Genomic DNA, 25,113 nt, shown 5'->3' with positions numbered 1-25,113 from the left:
ATTTCATATGCCAACAACTAATTTAGGACTTTGTCTTTTAAATTAGTTACTTAGCATAACTTCTGCCTTCCTTGTCTATCTTTGATGGCTTTTTTTCCCTTTCTAATCTTCTGAAATATGAATAATAAAAACAGGCTCCATACCTAAAGATATCAGTGACTATTGTATGCCAATTTAACTATTTTCACTTAGTCTGTAAATAAGTATAAGATAATGTGGTTTGGTTTCCATTACTTTTCTCTAACTAGAATCTGTTCTTCCTTGACATAAGCAGGATATATATATATATATATATATATATATATATATATATATATATGTGCGTGTGTGTGTGTATTGGCACTACTGAAATGACTTTTCAAAATATTCCCTTAATATATTTTTTCTAGATATTTGTGTAGTATCTTATTTTTTAATTAATATTTTGTTTATTTGTCAGAGAGAGAGCATGCAGGTACAAACAGAGGGGAACAGCAGGAGAGGGATAAGTAGGCTCCCATCTGAGCAAGGAGCCCTATATGTGGGGCTTGATCCCAGGACCCTGCGATCCTGACCTGAGCCCAAGGCAGACGCTTAACTGACTGAGCCATCCAGTGACCCCTGTGTGATATCTTTTTATGCCAACCTTAATTTTATTAGAATTTTTAAAGTTAATTTAAACACTTGTCTATAAAATCAAATCACTTTAATATATATAGTTTTCATCCTTCCTCAGTGATAATATAAATACATCCTGGTGTTTTAATACCTTTCCACTGTAGCCACGGAGGAAATACACAGGGAAATCCCTTAATCATTTTATTCCCAGGCAACAGCCCAGCAATTCAGATCGGTCCTTCATTATATATCCTGCCTGTCGCCAACTGCACTGTTATTCCATGCGATTAAGTCTCCTAGCAATCTCCGTTCAAGCAAGAAATGTCCTGGCAGGGAGTTTGGTCTAAGTTCAAAAAAGTTGTCACAAAATTTACTTTATTGTACTCTTTCCCAATACTTTATCAATAGAAAGATACTGTTTTGTGGAGAAGACATGGAAAGGGTGGCCTTAAGCACAATCTCAAAGGTAAGTATTTGATCTTACAATGGCCCCAGTTTCTCTGGCTTAAGATCTGTTTCAAAGTAAAATGAGATCAAGTGAGAGAGAGAAAAAACCTGACACAACTATTACTCATTAACTTGCTGGTTTTATGAGAAGCTTTTTAGATTCAAATTCAAGCATAATCATTTTTTATGAATTATTTACACACAGATGAACACAGATGTGTGTAAATGTGCATGTATACACACACACATCATTCACATGGTATACGTGGCATAGAATCTATCTTCTTAGTAATAATTAGCATATTTCATAAAGATCAGTCAAAACACAAAATGCTAGTTAGTCTTCATATTGTCCACATATTCTAGATTATAGCCAGATTTAACACTAGTGTGAAGAAAGGTTCGAACTCCAAGCTAATAATTCCTGCTGCTTCTCTAATTCATAGTATGCCTGCCTGCAATCTTTGTTCAATTTCATTTGAAAGAGTACTAAAAGCAATCACTAATTACACCAAAGGTTCAAAGAAACATCTTTGATGTAGAATTAAACAAAAGTTGAAGTATTTCAGTGAAGAGTAATGGTTTTCTGACAAGAGACTATTTCAGCTACTCGTGCTATTAAACATTATGCCATTTTCCATTTCAATAAGGTCCATTTTATCATGTCACTTTTCCTTTTGGCATTCCCATTTCAGTGATGTTTGCTTTGGTTTGGCCTATTAACACTTTTACTTAAATTGGTGCCAATCTTTCCCAGACTACAGAGGTAATTGATAGACTATTTTGATAAAGGGTAAAGGAAATAATAAAAAAACATGTATTTCTAACAATTCTAGGACTGCCATACAAAGAAACTATCCACCATATCTGTATTAGACACTCTTTCTGCCACATACAATTTCCAAGTGAAATTTTCTATTAAAATTAATCTTTAGGGGTGTCTGGGTGGCTCAGTGGGTTAAAGCCTCTGCCTTCAGCTCAGGTCATGATCCCAAGGTCCTGGGATTGAGCCCCACATTGGGCTCTCTGCTCAGCAGAGAGCCTGCTTCCTCCTCTTTCTCTCTGCCTGCCTCTCTGCCTACTTGTCTGTCAAATAAATAAATAAAATCTTTTAAAAAATCATCTCTAGATTAAGTGATTTATTAAAACTTATTTAAGTAGATGTTATGTAACTAATTTTGCAAATTACTAATGAGATGTGGTGTAGATTCCAGAAAGGGGCTTTATCGTTATGGACCTCATAGGCTATTATGCATGTCAAAAAAGATAGCTGCCAGGAATTTTGATATAAAGGTTCTGTGGATACACTGAGGACTAATGCTCAAAACTGGGGCTGATGAACTTGCAGGAGGAAGGACAAAATCCGCTTTTAAGTCTCTAGATAGTACCTCAGATGGGCCAAACAAACGAACAAAAAAAACAAAACAAAAAAAAAAAAAAAAGGAGAAAGAGAGAGAGAGAAAGAAGAGAAAAAGAAAAGAGGAAAGGAAAGGAAAGGGAAGGGAAGGGAAGGGAAGGAAAGGAAAGGAAAGGAAAGGAAAGGAAAGGAAAGGAAAGGAAAGGAAAGGAAATTACACTTCATTCATTAATAGAACAACTATTTGAGAACTTACTGTGTACCAGGCACCGTTTTAGATTCCAGGAAAACATCACTAACCCTAACAGACAGCCATCCCTCCATGTTTTCTTGGGCTTTACAAATTATAGGGGAAAGACTAACAGCAAACATAATCAATAAGTATGTTATATAAAATACTGTAAGTGCTATGGTAGTACAGGGAGGACTCCAGAGTGCTTTGGAGGGGTGGGAGTGGCAAACTTAAATTAGGTAGACTGGGTAATTCTCACTGTCAAATATCATGACTGTAGCAGCCTGAGCCAAGAGAGAGTAGTAAGAGATGGGACTAGTTAGGTCAGAGGTAAGATCTTATAAGGCTTTTTAGGCCACTATAAGGACTTTGACTTACGCAGAATGAAATGAGAAGCAGATTACAGCGTTAGGTTTTTAAGGAATAACTACGGCTGATATTTTGAGAATAGATTGGGGGCTGGAAGTAGAGATGGTAGCAAGGTGAGCAGATAGAGAAATCATCTTAGGTGGGACAAGAACAGAGACAGAGAAGACAGTGAGATGTGACTGGATTCTGGCTAAATGTTGATGGCAGAAAACCAACAGAATTTCCAAATGGAGAGGATGGGCAGTGTGAGATAAGGAGAGAAACAATGGATGACTGCACTGTGTGGGGTTCTGAACAACTGTTAAGATGCCCCAGGTCAAACAAGAGACACACTGTGATTCTTGATGCATAAAGAGAGTCTGGGGCATCTAACTGATTCTGTGACACATTATTTCTAAACCAGCTTTTGCAGCATCTCAGAGTTTCCATTCTAAGGAATCATAGAGAGTAAGAAAGGCCTCACTCTCAGGAAACTATCTAAGAACGGTAGCCCGGGAGGCTGGGGGTATAACTCCACACACAGTCTTAAGACTGTTGAAGCTAGAGGTCAGAAGGATAAACAAGAACTTTGAAAAACACATCAAATTTATCATTCAGAAAGCTGATAATTGTAAACCAATCAGGAGCAATGCAACCTAGGCGGCAGAAGTCCTACAGGTCTCTGATGTTTGAGTCTGAGTAAAGAAGGGTAGAACAGGAGGGTGCATGCTAGGGATGCAGGCCCCAGGAGCCTTGGATAACATTCTCTTGGGCTCTGCCCTCCAAGAAGAAAGAGAACCTGGAAGCCCAAAATTTCTGGCACCCTATTTGAGGAGCAGCGTAAAGCCATTATGCCAAGACACTTTGATTACAATCTGATCTGATGTGGTCTTGTGTTTTGCAATTGTTAAAGGTGCTTTTGATGTGTTAAATTATTTAACAAATTCTATTAGACAGAGATGGCTTTAATGCCTCAGTCCTGCTGAAGCAACCGGAAATCTAAGCCTGTAATGCCTCAAGGTTAAGAAATCAAAATGTAAAGACAACCAACCAGGAATAGCCAACTAGCTTTCTCAAAAAAACAAACAAAAACAAAAACAAAAACAAAAAAAACAGCCATTTAGGCTATAGCCAATCAAATAATGCCCTTGCTTTGCTTCTGCCTCTTCTCTGTAAAAATCTTGCCCCTAGCTCCCCTTAGTGGAGCATTTTTAACCACTTCAGGTTTGGCACTGTACAATTCAAATCAATTTTTGCTCAAAGTCTTAAACTTTTTTTTTTAAAGATTTTATTTCACAGAGAGAGAGAGATCACAAGTAGTCAGAGGCAGGCAGAGAGAGGCGGGGAAGCAGGCTCCCAGCCAAGCAGAAAGAGCCCGATGCAGGGCTCGATCCCAAGACCCTGGGATCATGACCTGAGCCAAAGGCAGAGGCCCTAACCAACTGAGCCACCCAGGTGCCCCAAAAGTCTTAAGCTTTTTAATATCTCAGTTTATCTTTTAACAAATACAATCTCTTTATTCCCACAGTAACCTTTTTGAAGTAGTTGGTGGTGGTGGTGGTGGTTGTTGTTGTTATTATTATTATTATTATTATTATTATTCCTGTTTCACAAAACAAACCATACTGAGGCTGGAAGAGATTAAGCAATTAACAAAATATCGCCAATCAATTGTCAGGCTGGAATTCTTTCTAGACATATATTTAGACATCAATATTGTGATCCCTTCATTGCTTCTGGCTTTCTATTTTTAGCTAAACAGTTAGAAAGCCAGGAATCATTAAGGCAATTGGCAGTTGTATTTCAACTTAGAACTAGTCTAAACAGGCAAAGAATACCACTGATAAGAATACCAGTTAGCCCCTCCGTTATCTAAACAGAGATCTAATCAAGTTTTCTATCTCCTTTCTTCGCAGGACAAAAAGCAAAGAAAAAAAATATTTATGCTGCTGGTTAAGGCTAGCAACTTAAACAATATAATTTGCTTTTCATAATTCAGTAGTTAACCACAGTTCTTATCATTCCTTGGCCTCATTAACTTTGTTTCTAATCAACACCAAATACATAAACACACACCCCCTGTGAAAATCATCTACATCACTACATATTTGTGTTTCTATTGGATATGTAATCATATACATATAGGTAACTATTATATCTTAAGAATGATTTTGACATTATCAGAACATAATTTACTTTCTTTACTAAAGGAAGTGAGTTGACTTATTGCTTGCTTTTCTTAGAATAAATAACAACAATAATTGAGTACATAGGATCCTTAATGTGGGGTATATAATAGTAGTACAGTGGCATTTTACTGTGATGACAGCAGTTCTATAATATGATTAAAGTATACCTTGTAAACATGATTTATGTTACTTGTATGGTATTTCCAAATAATTATGCCTTTTAAGAGACATTTTATGATTTGAAAGTATTGACTATTATAACACTGTTCAAATAAACCATGCACTGTTTTCATAAATATGTATAGTTTATGAATGCAATGATTAATTTTTTTCTAATGGGATTTTCCTGACAGATGAATTTTGAACATAATATGAGACATTTTACTCTTTGTGCACTCATGTACACTATTCACAGTTAAAGGACATTTATCTGTATTGTATTTTCCTTTCATTCTTGCCAAATAAAGCATTTGGCTGGGAAATAGTCCTTCTGCTGAACTATCTTGCTCCTCAATACATCTGTTTGACTAAAAGACCCATTTGGCCATAGTTTTGCTCTGTTTCCAGGACTAGCTGCTCTAAAGTGTGAAAGAAGCCTGGCTCTAATCTACATGTCTGCCAGTCTAATCTCATTTCCAGCAACTCTCTGCTGCAAAACTAAATAAATTGTACCTCCTCTATCTGAAATTTCAAGCTTATAGAGCTGTTTCAAGGATACAATAAGATAATTAATAATGTAGAAGCATGTACTCAGTACAGGACCTGGCAAATGCATGCTCAATAAATAGTAATTTTCCTTTCTGCACTGCTTCTAGTTCCTAAAGCTGAGTCTTCCAATCGCCCCAATGCACACTCCCAAGAGTAGCCCGTTGATCTTAGTGATGATCATCATCAACCTTGTCTAGGAAGGCCAAATACATTCCTTTGAGATGATTTTCATAAAAAGTAAATGGTACTAGCCCTGAGGATGGCTGAGTTGGGGGACAAACAGAGTTATAAAATAAATAATAAAAGTGAGGAAAAATTCAAATGATAGACTAGGAGACACATAGGCAATTGATGGTTAAATTCCTTGAAAGGAAGAAATAGAGATAGAAAGATTAGAAAAAGGATTAATAAAGAAGACTAGAAAGAGGAGGTTCACAGGGACTAGAAGAAAATAAGAGGAAAGTGAAAGAAAAAGAACCAAAGAAAAAGAACCAGATCAACTCCAGTAAAATTTATTTTATGCTTGGCACTTGGGTTACTACATGAATGCTCTCTGAAGAATGACTATCTTTTTTCAGCATTTCTCAAAATACTGTCTGTACCTATATTCAATAGGATAAGATGCAATTATTAGGATACTTTGGTTGAGAATACGTATTGTACATAGTGCAGCAACTTTTTATTTTCTATTTTTCTAAAGATTTTATTTATTTATTTGACACAGAGAGAGAGAGAGAGAGAGAGATCACAAGTAGGCAGAGAGGCAGGCAGAGAGAGAGGGGGGAAGCAGGCTTCCCACTAAGCAGAGAGCCTGATGCAGGGCTCGATCCCAGGACCCTGAGACCATGACCTGAGGTGAACACAGAGGCTTAACCCACTGAGACACCCAAGCACCCCAATAGTGCAGCAACTTAATCTGTAAATCTTCTGCTCAACTAGTACTATTTCTTAGACAGCCTTATTTCCAGGGTCTTATTTTGTAGATCTTTAAAATTCTTATTTCTTCTTTAGTAATGTTCATTTTAAGGAACAATGCCTGAATATAATGGACTCATCCAACTGTATGCCCATGTTCAAAAGGTGATATTGGACTGAGGACAGTTTACAACTATAATTCAATTTCCTTCATCCTAGTAAAATGCTTAAGAAAATAGAATGGCTAACAGAAGATAACAAAGTATCAAGTGGCAATCTCAAAATGTTATGTTAAATCTCTACCTATGTTTCCCACATAAAATTCTCTAAGACTAACATCAGAATCTCACCCAGAAAAATTATGAGTCTGACCTAAATTTACGGTTTATTTTTTAGGTTAAAAGAAATCAGTAATTTCAAATAAAACCAGTAAGTTGGTGAATATGTGGACACAAATAAATTACTTTTAATGAAGCAATGCATCTATAAGAACAACTATCTTTTTCAACATGATGAAAAGATCTTTTGGAGAAATTTCTGAACATGCCACATGACAGCTGATACAGAACTTTGAAAGATTATCTTAAAGGGAACTGCGAGCTGTATTGCTATACTTAATACTTCTTGAGATACTGACAGATTAAAAGACAACTATTCCATAGGCCGTGGCCTTCTTTGCCAACTGCACAGGTTTTCTGAGTTACTTAAAAAGCTTTTGCCTAACTAAACTCTATGTCTTTGGTCTATGGATACATATTTGAAGTTAACAATTTTCATGATTTTATCTTCTGAGATACATTTGATGATCAGAAATTTAGTACTGAACAGCAGCCTCTTGAAAACTTCAGATTTAAGGAGCCTCCTGTGCAAATTGAAGAATTCACTGAATAAAAAATTATTGTAATTTTAACGGACTTAGAATTTAATGATTAACATTCATGCTGAGATTTTTTTAGATGTTGGCTAATGTTGGCTAATACATGTGCCTTACATAAGTATATTTTAGTTTCCCTAATTCTTTCTTACTGAAAAGTGAGTATTTTTTTCTTTTCCAACAGTATTTCATGCTTAGATTCAGCAATATTGTATTAGAAATTTTGCATCTCTAAGCATGAGATGGGACTTTTTATGGATTTTTTTTTTTTAGGATTTACACTGAATACATATGTACTAAAGTTTATGTACAATAACACTCTAATCTTCAAGGTAATAACTATTCTAATTTCCTTCATCATAGATTGTAGGGCTTTGTATCAATGGAATCATACAATATACATGCTTGTGTCTTGCTTCTTTTGCAAATCATAACATTTGATGTTGCATGTACGAACAGATTGTTCCTTTTTATTTCTAAGTAGCATTCCATCCTATGAGTAAACTACAATTTACTTACCTGTTCTTCTATTGCCAGATATTAGATTGTTTGGGCTATTACGAATAAAGCTCTCATGAACATGCTTTGTATAGATGCGTTTTTATTTCTCTGGGACAAATACCTAGTTTGGGGATTATTGGGTAATATGGTGGATATATGTTTATCTTTATAAGAAATTGCCAAAACATTATTTCAAGTGGTGGTACCATTTTACACTATCACCAGTGAAGTATGAGAATTTCAGTTCCTCAAAAAACGTGTCACTGCATGGTGTTGACAGTTTATATATATATATATATATATATATATATATATATATATACACACATATATAATATACATACACACATATGCATACATACATATATCAAGATTTTAAAAATACATATCTATCACATTTGCCCATGAAATATTGATTATATTTATCTTTTGTTTCCATTATATTTGCCCTTTGGGTGCTCTCTATTTTTCCCTATAGATCACTTTCTTTTAGCATGGAAACTCACTTTAACATTTCTGTGTGGGAAGGAGTTAAAAGTTAATTCAGCAGGCCTGGATTGTTCAAACCTAGCACATTTCACTCCTGAGATGAGCTCTAAGCCCTTGGAATATTCTGCCTGAGTCTTTTGTGTGCCTGAGGTCCTAGGTCATAAACTTTCCAGCAGTTTATGCTAACACTGTGATTTATTGTGAACTCCATGCCGAGGTCTGATTCTTGATGTGACTCCAGATGCCAGTGGTCCAAACCATGAGTGATGCCTCTCTGTTTTATAGCCTAAATGCCAGTTTTCTGTTTTGTTTTGTTTTGTTTTGGCTGCTTGGAATAATCGTTATCCCCAGTCCTACGCCTGGTTTTCTGAGCTTCAGAAGACTTCTTTCTGCATGGCTGCCCTGCTCTAAACTTCAACAGGTACCACCTTGCACAGGTTGATGACTTGGAGTACCTGGGATAGATTTCTCTCAGTTTACCTACCCTGCCTCCATACATCCAACAATCACTGTTTTGTACTCAGGAAAATTCTGAGTGCCTCAGAGGACTTTTCCTCTTATATCCTCCCTTGCCTCTAGCCACTGGCAGCTCCCTTTCTGTGCTCAGTGAAGATCTGGAGCACCTCAGAGAGATTTCTCTCAGCAAACCTAACTCAGGTTTCAGCAGCTGGTCTTGCATGCACATGGTGAATATCTGGTATGTTTTGAAGATATTTCTCACAGCTGATCTACCCTACCTCCAGCTTTTGGTGTCCGACCTTGCGTGCTCAGGGAGGATGGGAATAGTCGAGGCTACTAGAATTTGAAATCATCATGCCATCCCAAGGGGTCTGTTAAGTTTATTAATTCTGCTGATTTTTTCCTCCCCCATGTCTTTCCTAGACCCCTCCTCATCTTGTCATTCTGCCATGACTGAAGCAGCTCTTTTCCCCTCAGAAAGGACCTACCAGTTCTTAGATTTCAGTTTACTTAGTCTTATTTGCAGCCTCAGAGCTCTAAAAGATTTTTATCTAAGATTTTTAAAAACTGTAATTTTATAACTTATCTCACTTATTCTCACAGTTAGGGTGGGAGCAAAGTCCCCTGCAACTTTTACATCCCAAGTGGAAACAGATGTCCCATATGTAAGTTTTATATAATAAAAATAGAAGGTGTAAGAAAACAAATATTCATTTATTTATTCATTCATGAAATATTATTGAGTGGTCTCTAGGTACCAGATATTAGAAATACAGCAATGAATAAAACCACCCAAATTCTCTCCTCTCAAGGAGTTTATAGTCTACTGGGAAAAGAGATAATACACAAAAATTAAGATATATATAGTGTTAAGGATAAGTCCTAAAGAGATAAAAAAATAAAGCTCTGAAGGAAACATAAAATGTCAAGATGGTGTTTCATATTTCAAATATTGGAGCCAGGAATTTTTCATTCAGGTGCTTTTGAGTAAAGAACTAAAGAAAGGATATTATGTCAAACCTATGACCCCTTTCAATCAGAAAATTAGACACTGGATAGCACTATCTGCCAGCATCCTAGAAACTGCTCTGTGATGTGCACTGTTGTTCTCCCAGCCTTCCGACAACACAACTATCTCCCCATACAATCATGCATATACAGGTATAAATTAAATAGCAACATAGATACTATCATGCTTGAATATTTACAAATAATAAGAAAAAGAAAGTTAAAACACAGTGCTATGAAAGAGTGCGTATAAGAAGAGATATCCAATATATTGCTGTGATGTTTATAAACTAATATTCTTGACCCAGAATTTTATATTCTGGAATTTATTCTAAGAAACTGTAAAACACTGCAGATTTGCTACTCCATGACTGAAGCCCAGAAAGCTAGTGATCATTTTGCCACTTGCTGAGACCTAGCTGCCACCAAGTACACACACCTGTATGAGGTTAGTGAGATGAACATAATGCAGCATCTGCTGCTTCTGCTATGAGAGGACAGTCACAGAGGTGCTTGCTGGTCCTCCATGTGTGGTAAAGAGAGGTGATTCTGGCCTTGTGGTCTTCAAGGCGCAGGGTGTGGGGCACAACATTTCCCTCTGTATTATGGCTGTGGCAATGTGATCCTAAAGCCAATAACTATGAGCTCACTGTACCTTAGTAGAAGTACTGAGCTTTAGATTGAGTAATTTGGGCCATAGCTTCTTGAACCCTAAGCTTTTTTATCATGCAGACATAGAAATGCCCCTGGAAGGTCTCTATTATCATGTTCTATAAGTCATGCCTGGAAGACCTAGAGGTGGCTCCTGTGGTCTTTCTGAAGCCTTTGTAACAACCTTTCCATATTAGAAACCTATTTCTGCTTAAAGAAATGCCTTTTGTTACATGAACTGTCTAGTGACTGATAAAGGGACTAACTGGAAAGAGGCAAGTGGTATGTACAACCTAATACAGAGTAGCAACGTTAATTAAAAAAAAAAAAAACCCTTTGCACAGTATATGAATGTTCTTTAAAAAGGAACTGGTTAACAAATATTTATATAATATGAAATAAAATAATATCACTCATTAATTGAATTTAGTATTTTGAAAAAGATTTCAACCCTACAGAAAACTTATAAGTATATTGCAATAAATTCTTCTATACTTACTTTCATTTGATTCACTCATGTACAAAGATATTAATATATATATATATATATATTTAAATATAAACTATAATGTTTTAAGAGGAAGAAATACAGATATAATTTCCTCTGGTAACAATACATCTATACATATTTCACAAAGGAAAATATTCTCAGTGGTTTTCTCTGAGCAAAATTATAGATGATCGATTTTACTTTTGCCCATGTAATGTTGATAATTTTTCTATAAAGAGCAAAATAAAGTAATGAAAGGAGCTAGATTTAGTCTCACAGAATTCTTTGTAATGTATGTAGTTCTTTATCAAATTCTTATTCCTAGGATAAAGTGAAAATGCCAATCACCTTTGTGAATTTTCCCCAAACGAGAGCCTGTCACCCTATTTTGGGATCATGCAATATCTTATTATCTTCTTAACCTATAATTACATATTGAATATTATTGAAACTTGCTTAACATTTTGGATGATATGCCATATACAACTAGAAGATATGTCATTTTATTTCAAAGATGACTAAGCTTCATGTAAAATATAATTTAGAAATTAAAATCCTTCATTCAATTTCTGAAATTTTCAAACTAAGTAATTCTGTATTACTTTACTTTCAAAAAGTACATTGCAGAAAAGGGTAGCAGTTCTGATGCTGTAATTCTAAACTAGCTTTTCTTTATAATCCTGTCTAGATTCATGTCTATTTCAGTTTTACATCTGGGCTACTGCCTTCTTTAATGCTTTCTGTGGCTGCTATTGACTGCTCCAGAGAAATGAGTGGGAAGGACTTCAGGGTGAGATGGTTATCATAGATGAGTGTCTACATCTGCTCTCGGTATTTACACATTACACTGCCATAGAAAACAGTTGTAAACATCAACACTGGACTTAAAGTTGTCATGGTCTCTTATACTCACCAACTGTTAATATGTAACATATAAAATATAGCTTATGCACTTACAGCCAGAATTTGTAAAGGTTCAATATAGATAAATAAACAATAAACATGAAAGTTAACAACCCAGAAACTAATTGTAGTCCCTGATGTACGTTATGTAACTACACAAACACAACTAAATAGAGGATGAATTCACAAGTAAATTACTCTATAAATAAAGACTTGCTGGAGCAACCACCCATAAAAACATTCAATCCCCCTTCACAACACCTGCACAATGTTTGAGCACCTTAAGATAATTCATCCTATTTGAGAATTCTTCCATAGACCGAATTGAAATGATTTTTCTACTCCTTGGAGAGATGCAGAAAATTGTTACCATGGGCCTCAGGAGTATCGTTGGTTCAGGGTTAAAATAGCTTAATTTCTTCTGCTGTTCAATTTACTTTATCACCCTGGTCTTAAAATTATAATTTTCCTACTAAAAATTATAGTTAACAGTAGTTACTGTGGAGAGATTTGTGTCAAATTATAGGATGCTTAAGGCTATAAATTTGCAGGTGAAATTCCAGATCAAAGGGAAGGAATAACCCGTGCCTTTGAGTCTTATCAGCACTATCTATTGAGATGTGCTTCTGAGAAAGTGCATGTGAATTGTAGATCTTGCCCTTTGAAGAAATCCATTTTCAAAGTGAAGGGATTGAATACTTAGTTAAGTTTCTATAAAAATTCCAACTTTTAGGTGCATATAGGGTTTGTTTAAAGCAGCATTTCCCTGACCATTTTCACAAGATGCCTGGAAGAGAATGGTTCTAGAACAGAACAAGTTTGGGAAAGACTGAATGTTCTGTTCACCTCTGGACCTTTGCTATGCATCAGATACCTCCTGAAGGCTCTGTTTAGTATATCTCTCACAACACACACTGGGAAATATGAATTTAACGCAGGATTCATGATTGTTTATTTGTTCAACCATTCATTTAATATTATTATATCAATTTCCTTTTGCTTCAGAGTTCACTTTTTTTAGCAAAGCATTTATTTCATTTGTTATTTTGACCAAGAGCCTATTTATATTTTTTTCATTTTAGATTGTGTTTTAAAATCATTTAAATTATATATGTTTAAAATGTACAAAATGAGGAATTCATATACTTATATGTTATAAAATGATTATCCAGATCAAGAACATATCCTCACCTCACATAGTGAACATAGGTAACTGTGTATATGTGTGTGTGTGTGTATAACGCTTCAAATCTACTCTAAAAAACTTTGAAGTATACAGTACTGTATTATTAACTCTAGTCACCATGCTGTACATTAGTTCAGTGTCATTCTTTTGCATTTGAGCCAATTTTCCCAGCACCATTTATTTAAGATTATGTTTGATACCCTGTTAATAATTGGTTGACCATACATGCGTGGTTTATGTCTGTACTCTCTGTTCTGTTTCAGTGGCTTATGTGCCTATTTTAATGTCAGTATCATGCTGTGTTGTTTTTTTTTTTAATGTATTTACATAAAGAGAGAGAGGGAGAGAGCACAAGCAGGAGCAGCAGCAGAGGGAGAAGGAGAAGCATGCTCTCAACTGAGCAGGGAGCTTGACTTGGGGCTGGCTGGATCCTAGGACTCCAGGATCATGACATGAGCTGAAGGCAGACACCTAACTGACTGAGCCACCCCGGTGTCCCAACTGTTTTGATTAATATAGCTTTGTAATATAGCTTAAAATCAGGGAATGTGATACTCCCAGACATGTTTTTCTTTGTTAGGATCACTTTGACTATTTGAGGTCTGTTGTGGCTCCATATAAATTTTAGGATTGTTTTTTCTATATCTGCAAAAAATGCCATTGGAATTTTGACAGAGATCTCATTTAATCTGTAGACCACTTTGCAAAGCATGGGCATTTTTAATAATAGTAATTTTTCCTCATCTAAGAGCATGAATTATCTTTCCATTTATGTGTCTTCTTCTATACTTTTCATCAATGTCTTATAATTTTCAGTGTATAGCTCTTTCACCTTTTTGATTAAATTCATTCCTAAGTATTTGATTGTTTTCGGTGCTATTGCAAATGGAATTGCTTTTATTTATTTTTTAAAGATGTTATTTATTTATTTGAAAGAGAGAGAGTGAAAGAGAGAGCACTTGTGTGAGCAGGAGCAGGGGCGAGGTGGAGGCGGTGTTGGTGGGGAAGCAGACTCCCTGTTGAGCAGGGAACCTTGATCTGGGTTTGATCTAGGACTCCATGATCATGACCTGAGCTAAAGGCAGATGCTTAACCCACTGAGCTGCCCAGATATCCCAATGGCACTGCTTTTAAATTTCTCTTTCAGACAATTCATTGTTAGTATATAGAAACAAATTAGTTTGCTAAGGAACAAAGTGAGTCATTCAAATACAAAATATCAACATAAATACAAAATTGGTTAAGATGCTTCTTAAAAATATAACTAACAAACAAAAGCAAAGGAGTCATAATTTATACAACTTATTTGGGGTAAACACTTAGCAATAGAAACTAAATTTATCCCAGAAGTTATATTTGAAAAAGTTTTTGTTTATTTGTTTGTAAGTAGGCTCCATGCTGGGCATGGATCCCAAAGCAGGACCCAAGTTTATGACCCTGAGATCAAGACCTCAACTGAGATTAAGAGTCAGATGTATAACTGACTGAGCCACCCAGGCACTCCTAAAAAGATGGTTTGAGTAAACCATGAAGTCATGTCTGTTTAAATTAATTTCATTACTCATAGAAACTTTAGATAAAATGTCATACATCATAAAGACAAAACATTACTATTGTAATTGCTATTAGATAATTAACTGATGACATAAGTGGTAGGTTTTTTTTTTTTTAATTTATTTGACAGAGACAGAGAGATCACAAATAGGCAGAGAGGCAGGCAGAGAGAGAGGAGGAAGCAGGCTCCCTGCTGTGCAGAGAGCCCGATGCGGGGCTCGATCCCAACACCCTGAGATCACGACCTGAGCTGAAGGCAGAGGCTTAACCCACTGAGCCACCCAGGTGCCCCTAAGTGGTAGGTTTTTAACTAAAATATGTTAAAGGTCAAGTGGGGGAAAAAGAGAATTAATTCATCGGAAGAAATTTTATTTTTTCACATGGTAAAGTGTATTATATTACATTTATGATGCTGTATAGATGAAGCAGTTTTATCTAACCTGCCAGTAACAGTGATTCACTAATAGTTCCACAGAGTATATGGCCATTCTACTGAGTCCTGTAGAGGTCTAGTGTCTCATATACCAATCAAAAAGTCACAGACTCAAGCTAACTCAGCTACAGCCATTTAGGAACATGATATTCATTTTGATTGCATAAATGCATTCACAGTAAATTTGTTAATATTCTAATATCTCTAATTGTTTGCACCATTCTTTGGCTATGTCATCCAAACATTTAAATCAGCTGCCTTCTGAAATTCAGGGTTGTAGCCAGACTCCAAGACTTCCCTTGATATCTAGATTTAAATAAAAAGGAATTTACAAATAGTCAACCTATATGAACAGAAAACCTTGTAAAACAGTAATAAACTGGAGGGATTGCTTGGTTTTAACACAAAGGAAAGTACTGTAAACCTAGGAGATAAATTCACCTGCCAATAGAATCACAATTTTAAATGTAAGACTTTATCGAAATGGTAAATTAGTGTAAGATAGGATTTTAAATCAGTTTATTGGTGTTTATGGTCACTTCAGTTGGCTACTGGTAGTAGAAGCAGCAGAAAGGAAGATAAAGTAGAATTAAGCAGAATCCACTGAAAAGAGTTGTAATTTATTGCAAGCAAGAAAGCACAGAGAATTTCTCTCCTTAAAAAATAAACAAAAGATAAAAACTAACAAGGATAAAACCAAATACACAAACAAAAACTATGTCATGTATCATGAAAGACAGGTCAGTAGAAAATGTTTCAAAGTCAATTCTACTTTTATGTTTTATAGCAAGTAGAACAGAAATTAAGCTTTGTTTCAGTACTCTCTATTAAAAAATTATCAATGAAAGAGAGAGAAAAAGAAAAGACAGCTTTTTAAATACTACCACTATGCCTTTTATAGTCTACCACTCTGCATTTTAGTCAATATTATGGACTAAAATGTGTCTTCCCAAATTTTACATGTTGAAATCTAGGCACCAACGTGACCACATTTATGTAGGTAAGACCTTCAACAAGGTCATTAAGGTTAAACGAGAACATAAAGAAAGAGTCCTAATCTCATAGCACTGGTATCCTTATAAGAAGTAGTGGAGACTCCAGGAAAGAGCATGCACAGGGTAAAGACCTTGTGAAGACACAGTGAGAAGTGGCTCTCTACAAGCCACAGAGAGAGGCCTTAGGAAAAATTTACCCTCCCTGAATGTTAACTTGGACTTCTAGCTTCCAGAAATCTAAGAAAATAAATTTCTGTTCTTTAAACACCCCGGTCTGTGGTATTCTGTTATGGGAGCCCTAAAAGACTAGAGCTAGTTATTCTAATTCTACAGTGTATAAAAATAAAATCAAGAGAAAATAATAATTAACAATTCTGTTATTCGAAAATCAGGCTTCTAGAAACTCACACATTCAAACCAATTACCTCCTGGTACTAACATGTCTCCTCTGTTTTGTTTCTACCCTGTAGGGAATAGCAGCATAGTGAGGCAGAATGGAAAGCAGCACTGTGGCACTTAGTAGAAACTGTACAACTACCGTGGCAAACACAGCCCTGGCAGTTCAGTACCCCTCAACACAAGAGAAAAAGAACAGAAACATAACAGAATTGCACTTGACATGAGCAAGGAAATGGAAATGGACATCAGCTATGTGATTTGAGAAGAAGCTTTGGTTGTTCTGGAAAAGAGCAGTTGGTTTACATGATCAAAGTATTGAGCTTTGACAAGACAGATGGTTAAATATCTTCAAGATTCTGAGTATATTCAACCTGTTTGCCACATTATATAATGCATGATTCTGAATTAAATCAATTCCATTGCCTCTTTTCTGGGAATTCCAGAATGGCACATAACTAATGGCACATAACACTCACCCCTATAGTTCAGCTCTTTATGCATGTCTGAGGTTCATGGCAAAGTCATAAGCTCCCAGGCAACAGGGGCATTTCATCTACTAATTGTGTTCCCTACAATACCTACAGCAATGTCATACACAGTTGGGTTCTTTATAAATATTTATCATATTATAGAGATCTGCAAGGACTGGGGTTATTCATAATGATGTAATACTGTAGTCTGGTTCTGGGCTCAATGCTTTAATGAATGCAGCTGAATTAAGATATATGTACTATATTTCCTGCTGGGTAGTTCTTGGTATTAAAAAATAAAACATGAAAAAATTTTTAAAACACTATAAAACTAAGAAACTCTTTGGCACTTTTTTTTTTTCAGGGACTTAAAAAAATAACAACACTGTCCATCCTGTGGACTGTTTTATAATATTGATGCAATCAGTTGGTTTCGATCAGGTTTGCCTGTGTCTGGCAGGTGCTTCAAAGTGACATTTAAGAAAAATATAGATAGATAGGGGCACCTGGGTGGCTCAGTGGGTTAAGCCGCTGCCTTCGGCTCAGGTCATGATCTCAGAGTCCTGGGATCCAGCCCCGCATCGGGCTCTCTGCTCAGCAGGGAGCCTGCTTCCTCCTCTCTCTCTGCCTGCCTCTCTGCCTGCTTGTGATCTCTCTGTCAAATAAATAAATAAAATCTTTAAAAAAAAAAAAAGAAAAATATAGATAGATTGACTACTTTCATATGTACAAATGCTTCAGGCTTGCCCAAAATAACCTCCTAGAAATTTCATCACTATTTAGTTGAGACTTACAGAGCACCGACTAATATATGGATGATCAAATTCTGCTTTTCTAAAGGCAAAATCAATACCTTTTGTGAACTATGAAAGATGATTTCAAAAAATAAACATGAAACAGCAGTGTATATAGAGAAGGATGTGTGTGTTTGTATTGCATCCTAATATTTAAAATTATTATTTGGGGAGAAATCTCATTTTATCTTGAATTCCATAACTGACTCTGTATGAAGACAGCCACGCTTCATTAACTAAGAGGACATTGATCTGTGTATCCTTTATTGTACACTTAAGGATCAGTGGAAATTGTTTTCAAGAAAGAGTTTTCCTCTGAAACAATGGATCTTACGAAGATATTTTATTCCTTACTCATTTAGGAGGCCTAAGTGAGTACCTATATATACGTGTGTGTGTATATATACAGCTTGAGAGAGAGAGGGAGAGTAAGGACTCAAAAATGTTTGCGAATCAGAGGATTATAAAGGTTTATAATGCTCTTTAAACATCACTACTAAATTAAGTTCACTGTGTTTTGTATAAGATATGGAACAATAAATGCTGTTTAGAAGATTGCCGTAAGATTAATAATTAAGGTGTGTTGCTACCAAGAAGAAAGTAAAATGTCAAGCCACAGACTGGAAGAAGATTCCACAATATATAACCAGCAAAAAATTTGAATCGAGAATACATAAAGAGCTCTTACATATTGATAAGACAAAGATGAACAATTCTTTTTTAATAGGTAAAATTCTTTTTCTTTAAAAGGTAAATTCAAATTGAAACCCAAGAAAGATACACTTGCATACACCAATGTGTTGATATAAGGCAACTAGGACATTCATACATTGCTGGTGGTAGTATAGTTAATAATTTGGACAATTCTCTGGCACTGTCTACTAAAGTTAATCATGTGCTTACCCAGTGACCTAGTGATTTCATTTCTAGATAAATACTCCTCAAAAATACATGCACCCATTCTACCAACACAAAAGAATAATCATAGCATGTATTCATTAAAGCTAAAAACTAGAAATGATCATCCAAATCCAAATGACCACCAACTACAGAGTAAAAATTAGGAAATTTACACCAGAATCTCCTAGAGTACTGTACAGATGAGATTTTTAAATTTAACTAAGAAGTCCATTTATAATAGTTTATTGGATCTTATAAAAATTCTTAGTTTTATGTAATTGACATACTTTTTTGATCTTTGTAATGCACATATTAACATTATCTGTATAAGTTAAAAAAGTTATTTCACTGTATTTTTGCATAGGAAAATATAAATAAGAAGTAAACATTAATATGAAATCAACATTTTTGCAAAGGAAATAGGTAATTAGGTAATTTATAATTTGAAAATACATTCACTTCTGAAATGGGGATTTTAAGAGAAATATTAATATTTAATTTTTAGTTTTTTTGAATTGAGATTTTTTTAATTCTAAAACTTACAAGTTAATTTAAGTGAGCTATTTTTTTTTTTTGGTAAAAATTTTCTGCACAAAGAGGGCAGAAATGTACATTCAAAATTTTACAAAACTAAGAGGAAAAGATCAAGCACATAAAGGCTTAGTTCTTGCCTTTTATTTACCATTCAAGGGGTACCTCACTTCCTTTCAGAAGACAAATGAATTTATCAGAGTTGTAATTTAGAAAACTTAAGCATTTTTTGAGTTTTTTTCAAGTTATAATGAAAATTTCCAAATAAACACTAAAGAGAGAGCAGTACCATTAACTCTCATGTTCCTATTACTTAGTTTTGGTACCCATCAGTTTTTGTTATTCTTTGGGTAATTTTTTTTAAGGCCAATCATTTATGAATTCTAAGAAAAACCTAAAACCTATGGTCAGTAAGCATTTCTGAATCTTCAAAAGACTTCATTCTCTACATTCAGGATGATTTATTTATTTATTTTTAAAAGATTTCATCTATTTATTTTAGAGAGAGAGAGAGCACGAGTGGGAGGAAGACCAGAGGAAGAGGGAGAGACAGAATCCCAAGCAAACTCAGGGTTGAGTGTAGAGCCCGATGCCAGGCTGGATCTCACAACCCTGAGATCATGACCTGATCAGGAGGTACTCCTCCATTCAGGATGATTTAATTCAAGTTTAATAGACTACTTTCAGAGAAATGGCTTCCTCTCTTAATTCAGTAGTTTAATTCCTCTTCATTTCAAAATCAAAGTTAGAGTACCAAGCTGAAAGAAGAGCTCCAAAGGTAATGCATTCAACCCAGGCATGACTAACCTGTTATCCTTGTCATCTAAATGTAAAACTACTGACACATGTAACAACATGGACATTTTTTCTTTTACTTTTTTAAATTTAAATTCAATTTGGTTAACATATGCTGTACTATTAGCTTCAGGGGTAGAATTTAGTGATTCAACAGTTTCATATTACATCCAGTGCTCATTCCAACAAGTGTCCTCCTTAATGTCCATCACTCACTTACCCCATCCTTCCACCCACCTCCCCTTCAGCAACCCTCAGTTCATTTGCTATGATTAAGCATCTCTTATGGTTTGCCTCCCTTTCTGTTTTTAATCTAATTTAATTTTTCCTTCCCCTCCCCATATGTTCATCTGTGATGTTTCTTAAATTCAACATATGAGTGAAATCATACAGTATTTCTTTCTCTGACTTATTTTGCTTATTTTGCTTAACATGATACCTCTAGGGACACCTGGCTGGCTCAGTTGGTTAAGCATCTGCTTTCTGCTCAGGTCATCAGTGTCCTGGGATTGAATCCTTCATTGGGCTGCTTGCTTCTCCCTTTGCCTGCCTCTTCCCCTACTTGTGCTCTCTCTCTCTCTCTGACAAATAAATAAAATCTTTAAAAAATAAATACCTTCTTGTTCCATCCACATAATTGCAAATGGCAAGATTTCATTCTTTTGATAGCTAAGTAATATTCCATTATCTATCCATTCAGCTGTAGATGGAAATCTGGGCTCTTTCCATAATTTGGCTATTGTGGACGTTGATATTCTAAACACTAGGGTACATGTGCCCACTCAAATCACTATTTTTGTATCCTTCAGATAAATATGTGGTAGTGCAAGTGCTGGGTCATATGTAGTTCTAGTTTTAACTTTCTGAGGAAACTCTGTAACTGTTTTCCAGAGTGGCTGAACCAGTGTGTATTCCCACCAATAGTGTAAGAGGGCTCCCCTTTCAATATGGACATATTTTTAAAAATCATTATGCCAAGGAAAAGAAGGCACACAGAAAGGACTACAGGATGAAGGATTCCATTGTTTATGCTATTCTGAAAGATCAAACGATTTGGGCAAAAATCCGATGAGTCTTTGCCAGGAACTAGGAACAAAGAGAGAACACGGAATGATAGGGCTATGATGAGACTTTTTGGGCATGGAAATTGTGTATATCCTAATTGTAATGGTGTTTATGTGCTTGTACATCAACCTGTATACTTAAGAAGGGAGAATTTTAGGGTGTCTGGATGGCTCAGTCGGTTAAGCATCCAACTTTGGTTTTGGCTCAAGTCATGATCTCAGGATTGTAGGACCGAGCTCCACGTAGGGCTCTGTGGTCAGCAGGCATTCTGCTCAAGATTGTCTCTCTCCTTCGCCCTCTGGCCCTCCCCTTTCTTGCAGGCACTCTTTCTTTCTCTCAAATAAATAAATAAAACTTTAAAAAAAAAAAAGAAGGGAGAATTTTACTGTATGTAAACCATTATTTCAATTCATCTATTAGGTCTAACTTAAACAAAAATCATAGCATACCAAGGTCTAACAGACCAAAGACAATGAAATAATCATCTTCCTTAACTGGGATAACATATTAAGAATGAAATTTGAACTGGTATTTGATTTAGGGCAACCATTTCACAGTTTCGTTTTTTATAAAGCTTATAATCCATTAAAATATCTTATATGTGTCTAGTTTTTCTTTTTTTTATTAAATGCAGTGCATTGAGTAGTACATCAGAAACTAATGAGGTGCTATATGTTGACTAACTGAATTTAAATATAAATAAATAAACAAATGCAGTACTGTATACCAACCTTTAAAGATTCCATCTGCTATTTATTTTTTTTCCTTTTTCTAAGATTTTATTTATTTATTTGACAGAGAGAGAGATCACAAGTAGGCAGAGAGGCAGGCAGAGAGAGAGGGGGAAGTGGGCTCCCTGCTGAGCAGAGAGCCTGATGTGGGGCTCGATCCCAGGACCCTGAGATCATGACCTGAGCTGAAGGCAGAGGCTTAACCCACTGAGCCACCCAGGCACCCCTCATCTGCTATTTCTACTACATGAACTTCATGAGATATTTTTGATTCTGTACATTGCTGTAGAAGAGTATATTCTGTATAATTTTATATCATCCACAATTTAGTCAGCATGCCTTATAAAAAATATTGTTCTTTGTAGAAAAATCATTTTTAAATGGTTTTTGTTTGGTTTACACTAGATTATATGAAATGTATTTGTTTATGATAACAGAATCTAAGAAACTGATAAAATATGAAGGTTCTGAAGACTGATAAAATGTCTTTGCAAGTAAAGTTATTGATATTCTGTTATAATGTTCCTTAAAAAAAAAAAAAATTTATTTATACATTTGAGGCAGGGAGGGGCAGAGGGAGAGGGAGAGAATCTCCAGGACACTCCCTGCTGAGCATGGAGGTTGACATGGGGTTTGATCTTATGACCCTGAGATCATGACCTGACCCAAAATCAAGTCAGATGCTGAACCAACTGAGCCACCCAGGCACCTTCATTCCTTTTATTTTTTTGAAAGAAACATTCTAAATCTTTTTTTTTTAATTCCACTAGTGTTAAATTATTTTAAATTATATAAATTACTGTGAGGTTTTGTTACTTTTAGTTCTCTTCACCTTTATATGCTTTTGTTTGAATTTGTAATAATCAGAGAGGGGAAGCACGCTCCCTGCTGAGGAGAGAGCCTGATGCAGGGCTCAATCCCAGGACCCTGGGATTATGACCTGAGCTGAAGGCAGAGGCTTTAATCCATTGAGCCATCTAGGTACCCCCTAATCCTACCTTTCTAATTTGTCCTATAGAACACACATATGTTCTCTCTCAACTGAAAGGATATTTTCTTTGAGTAAATTAGAATTTATATACTAATTCTTAGATTAGTATAAAAACATTTTAACTATCAAATAAAAAGATTCCTCCCGTAAGCAGATAGGAAGGTATATCTTCCATGTTAATATTCATTACTGATAAACTATGCTATATTTTTAGAAAATTAGGTTTAAATGTTAGTATTTAACATTTCTCTAAAATGTGCCAAGATATTTTAAAAAGCAGTATATTATCAGACATTTCTATAGATAGATATTTCTCTAGATTTGATAGTTTTTAATAGTTTGCTATTTCTATTTGCTTATGAATTTCAATGATTACTTATCTTCCAGAGTTCTCAAAATACAAATATGGTAAAATGCAGGAAGGAAAAGATAAATTTTAAAATAACCCTTTCCAGTGGCCAGATACTTGAGCTCAGACTTTCTTTCTGATCACTCACTTGTACAAAAATATCTTAACTTTCTAAGAGAGACATCTGCTGCTGAATTTCTTCTTTTGATTTTTTTTCAAGGCAGGTAAGAGAGTCACAGAATGCAAAGCAGTACAAAGCACATGAGGAATTCACTTACAGAACTGGATATAATTTAGGGCATGTACACTGGGGTTTTGCTGATCTCAAATGTACAGATTTATCTATTTCATCTTTCACAATGTCTTCTTTATTATACTACATATGGAAATGTCAATGAAAACTATTAAACTAGAAAATACTTTATGAAAGTCATAAAATGTTAGTTTGCATTACATTTCAATCAGGCATTATGGTTAAACTAAAGCACTGTTCATTATTTAGCTCAGTTTCTATGATACTCACTGGAAATTCTATGGGCATCTAAAAGGTCATTTCTAATATACACCAATAACCCTTCAGGTTGGGGGGAAAACCACCCCCAGTGGTGACATTATTACTTTCATTCTGAGAAATAACACATATCATTTTATCTGTAGTATATGTCATAAAAAGAATGCAAAAATAAAATTGAACTCAACTAATAAACAGGAGAGATGTTCTGAAAACCTCTTTGAAATAGGCCAGAAAGGACTAAATTTTTTTTTTAAGATTTTATTTATTTATTTATTTATTTGTGAGAGAGAGAGAGCATGAGTGCACTTGAGAAAGGGGAGGGGCAGAGGGAGAGACTCTCTAGCAGACTCTGTGTGGAGGGTAGAGCCTGACTTTGGGATTAACCTCAGGACCCTGAGATCATTAACTGAGAGGAAATCAAGAGTCAGATGCTTAACCGACTAAGTTATCCAGGAGCCCCCAGAGTGAATAAGAAAAAAATTTTTTTAAATAAAAAACAATTGGGGGCTCCTGGGTGGCTCAGTGGGTTAAGCCTCTCAGGGTCCTGGGATTGAGCCTCTGTTCAGCAGGGAGCCTGTTTCCCCCTCTCTGCCTCCTCTCTGCCTACTTGTGATCTCTGTCTGTCAAATAAAGAAATAAAATCTTAAATAAATAAATAAATATTTTTTAAATGTCTCGTGAGACATTATCACAAGCCACATGATTTTTTTTCAAGTTATTCTATAGGAAAATGTGTGCTATTCTTTCCCATAAGTATTTTTAAATAATATTTTCTAAATATCTTGGAATTAGTTATCACTATATTCTAGGAACTAGACATAGATCCTGCTTTTCGGGTGCTTACAATGTTGTCGAAAAGATAGAGCAGGTCTCAAATCTGCTCAAACCATGAGCGAGGAGGAAGTCTAAAAGTAACGAAGTTTACCAAAAAGTATCAAGATTAACAGAATTGGGAATTTGAGAACTAAATTCAATTTTTAAAAAACAAATTTATAATTTTACATATGTTCTCTATAACTGTAAGATTCTACCTACACCTATCACCATAGTAAGTACAGAATTGCAGAACATAAAAAACTGGTTAAAGGAACATTGATGAAAAATATAAGCGACAGATTATTACTTAAAACAGATAGTTTGGGGCATATTAAATACAAATGAAAACATCAAGACAATTTATATAATTTCTCAAATTATAGGGAAATAGGCATTTCATTAAATAATAATAAATTTATTAT

At 35.2% G+C, this 25,113-nt stretch overlaps 1 protein-coding gene across 8 annotated transcripts in view; it reads right to left on the bottom strand.

The window, feature by feature from the left end:
* NAALADL2 (N-acetylated alpha-linked acidic dipeptidase like 2) overlaps positions 1-25,113 on the bottom strand; it is a 1,357,959-nt gene that overhangs the window by 299,008 nt on the left and 1,033,838 nt on the right. The gene's annotated exons all lie outside the window — the stretch shown is intronic.

The sequence above is a fragment of the Lutra lutra genome, chromosome 1 (assembly GCF_902655055.1).
Source record: "Lutra lutra chromosome 1, mLutLut1.2, whole genome shotgun sequence".
NCBI lineage: Eukaryota > Metazoa > Chordata > Mammalia > Carnivora > Mustelidae > Lutra > Lutra lutra.
Note: the sequence above shows the minus strand (reverse complement) of the source record. Positions and strands in the feature narration are given on the sequence as shown.